The sequence below is a fragment of the Atta cephalotes genome, assembly GCF_000143395.1.
Source record: "Atta cephalotes unplaced genomic scaffold scaffold00074, whole genome shotgun sequence".
Classification (NCBI taxonomy): Eukaryota; Metazoa; Arthropoda; class Insecta; order Hymenoptera; family Formicidae; genus Atta; species Atta cephalotes.
The window spans coordinates 883,351-887,684 of record NW_012130138.1 but is presented as its reverse complement, the minus strand read 5'-3'; positions in this window follow the sequence as shown (position 1 = coordinate 887,684).

Below are 4,334 nucleotides of genomic sequence, written 5' to 3'. Positions count from 1 at the left end.
CGTCTATGTATCTCTCAACGGATGCATCGGCAATCTGCAATTATAAATCATGACGATATTTATCATCGAGTTATCTTTACGAATTTCCTCGCAGAGGAAAAAGTGACAACACTTTTTGTCACTTCATCTTCATTACTATTGGTATCGGCCTTACGCATGCGTCGGAAATATATTTCATTGTGGAGCGCACATTCATAGCAGCGGAGGGGTGATATACCTTGGTTCAGACTCTAACCACATCAGCCTAAATCATTTCTACTAGTCGCGAGATAATGCTCGGGGAAGAGACATTCGTTCCCGACTGTAGATTCTCATATTATTCCAACTGAAGTGTTCTGCTCCCGAATTCGTCATGAACTGTCGGTCCTCAACGAGAGAATCGATACGGGTAGTGGAACGGAGTGGCTACAGCTTACTAGGGTGACTAATACATATCGTGACGCGTATATCATATTAAGTTTGACGATAATTCTTTCCAAAATCGGCAAAATAACTTTCAGAGATTATTCATAGGGGGTTATTTCCTTACAATAGCAATAATTTGTCAATAATTGATAATGTAACAATTTTGTTGCTGATATTTCCTGTAGTGGCCGGTAATTCAATGATTCCGGTGACAGGATACACGCCTACATAGTGTATAATGATGTGTAATAGTTTTATCCGCGCATCTCTCATATACACGAATACACGCGCGGGGTACTCGTTGTAATTATTTGATGAGCTTGCCTTGAAAGAACAACACGCCTATTCCCACGACGATTTTGCTGCAGTGCAGATCGAAGTTCAATTAGTGCGTAACGCCCTTTCATTCTGGATAAAAAATCGAAATGCGACGAAATGCAACGAAATTTGTTCTCCATTGAGGTATTTCATTAACTGATTTAATTTTTCTTGCGTGTAAACACGGTGTGCGAGCGTGGCGTACTAATATGTGAGCGAAAAAAAGAACATGCAATAATCGCATTCTGAAGAAAAAAATTTACACATCATAAATACTAATTTTATATGATAAAAAAGACATAATAATAATGACATCGTCATTGTGTTATATTTGTGTCATGATGACTGGAGGAAATACTTGACACGGGAAAAATAAAGATTTGTGATAAACACAAAAGAACGTGAATTTACGAGTGATAAAGCAGGTATTTGTGCCATGATTTGTTATAAGATATTTTGAGAAAAACCCTACAATTTATATAATGATTATTTTAAAATAAAATTCTCCTCCTATCCTTAAAACTTGATCTACTAACAAACGGAGACTCAGGTATATATCTCGCGGATTTGAAAAATTTGATATGTATTAAAATAAAGAGTTTGACATCGTAAAATATACGTAACATTTAAATACCAATGAGTTAAAGAATTGAACTTACAAAATTTTTAAATTTAAAATGATCGCACATGACGGATATTATAGTAAACAGCCAGTTTTTGCGTTTAAAATCAGCTAAGCTAGATATTTTATTTTATCATTTTCCTCAATGTCTATTATTTTGGCATTTTCATAATTTATGTTATGAAAATTAGAAGATATTTAAAAAAAATTGATTTTTGTGAAAATTATAAACATTATTATTACATAAAAATTTATAATTTTCATTAAATTAAACAGTACATATTTTATTATAAAAAGACTAATGTACATTTTTAAATAATTTGTCTTCTATTTTACTTCTATTTTTTTATGACGAAGATTCTTCATTATTTTTTATGACATAATTCTTACTAGAAAATTAATTTTTTTTAATATTTGCAGAATCATCATATTATAAATTATGAAAACAAAAAGAAACATTAAGGGAAATAATAAAAATAAGATATTTGCACCTAGTCGGTCTCAAATATGCAAAAATGACTGGCCGTTTACTATAATATTTATTACGCGTGTGACTATTTCAAATTAACTATTTTAAAATTTTGTAATTTCAATCCTTTGATCCATTGACAATTAAATATTACGTTTCACAATATCAAACTCTACATCTTAATATCAAATTTTTCAAATTTTGCGAGATTCGTGTACATCCTGGATCTTCCTCTGTAAAGAATAATTAAAAAAAAAGATAATTTCGCTTCGAATCAATTAATATGATTTTTCTTGCATTCTCGTGTGTTTCTTCTCGTATAAATTGAAGAAATCTTAATACAATGCAACATATCGTGTATTGTGTTATAACAATTAACACGTGATCATTTACAATCATATATATCACATAAATTATATTATGTAATGATCCACATCAATCAATCTTTTAAAGTTTTCTGTGTCTCGAAACAAAATTAAATGTGACGAACGATTTTATCAGACATATATATTGTGCGAAATTATATAACGAGAGATTTTCGATTTCATATATGTATTTTATATTATACTTTGAGTTCAAAGTAACAAAAAATTATATATTTTTCGAATAAATAATATATATACATTTCTCTCGTCCTTTAATTGTTTGTTATCCATATGCGTATATTAAATACGTATGTTATGATATATGTATATATAAGAGAATTTATAAATTTTGCAATTAAATAATTTAGACAATTGCAAATAGTAAATAAATTTTCGACTGTTTTTATCTTAATAAACACTTGAGAATTATTTGATTAATCTAGCATTAAAATTATTTCGGAAGCGATAAAACATCCTTGTGGTTTTGAGAGAAATCCGGCTATAATAATGAAAAAAATGAGATAAAATAACTGCTATATATTGTACTGTAATTCAACGGTCACGCTCAATAGAAGTCAGTGTTTAGTAAGCGCTTTGTGCTGATCGGATTACTTTTATGTTCGTATTCACACTCAGATCTTATTTAAGACCTTTTTAAATTGATCTTTTAAATTGATCTTCCTCTTTAAATTGATCTAAGATGCTCTATTATTATTAGTTACAACAAAGCATCTAAAGCAAAATAAACTTAAGAAAGCCTTAAAATATCTTGAGGAATAGTTACATCTCAGCAATAAAAATTTCCAACAATTGCAAAATAAATGTCGGTATTCGGGAGAATAATAATATTTATTTTGTAACTATTGGAAATTTTCTTCGCTAAGATAGAACTATTTCTCTCTAAATCTAAATCTAGAAGAGTATAATCTAATCAGCGTAAAAAAAAAAACATGTGTAAGATTCGCAAATAATAACGCGGTGAAACCAAGACTTTGCTTCATTTTGTGATCGATTTCACATCGGAAAAACAGAAACCGTCTTTTATTAATAGTACAGAAGGCGCATGAGAAATTTTTGATACAAATTTCTTGCAAATACTTAAAATATTACGTCATATCACTTATCCAATTTTTCGAATTAGTGAGGATAAGTACTAAATATATTTAGGCGGAATCGTGCGTACTACTTGATCATCCTTTCGTAAATATTGTTCTGCCGAACAATTTTTCTGCTAAACGCGGCCATTCTTGTTTTTCTTATGTATATAAAAAATAAACTATATATATATATCTCTCTGATTATCATCTTTCATTGGCAACTCTCTTTTGCAATATATCATCTAATGTTACAATAATCGCGTACATTTATAGAAATAAATTTAAAATTTATTACCTTTAATAATATATTTTTTACGTGTGTGTGATTTGTAGACATACAAAAATGTCAAATATAAATTTTAAATACAACAAAATAAAATGCACCTCAATAAAAGATAATAAGCATAATAATAGTTGCTTTCCATTTACATCGATTTTCAGATAATTCTCACTTGTGTCATAACAACTAACAGTTGAATGCATGTTCCTTTTGCATTCTGATAAGTGAGATTGATATGTGATAATATATTCATATATTATATATATATTATTACTTTTTTATTATATATATTTATTAAAGTAAACAAGTAGTAACGATTAATCTAAGTATAAAAATAGTTTACTTCAGCTCACTTCAAATCTCATCAAGTTTTATTAGTGTATAAATGAAAAGGACTAACATCCAAATACATCTATAAACTATAAATATCACAGGTTTATTTTCTAGGATTGAGCTAGTGCTACACGTTTGTAACTTAAAGTGAGACACAAGTTGTAAGTTTTAGCCAATCGCTTTTGTATAGAGAGAGTGGACTAAACTAAGTCGAAAAGTCCTTTACCATTTCACAATAGTTAACAAAATATTAATTACTAAAAATTACTAAGTATTGATCTTGAATAATTTTCTATTCAAATATCAACTTTACAGAAAAATTGCAAGAGACAAAAATCATTTATTTTCTTCTCGTAAAGTTTTGAGAATTTTTTCAGAATTTTTTTAGAATTTCTTAATACCGTATTTTCTCATGTTGGTGAAAATAAAAAAATGCATTAAAAAA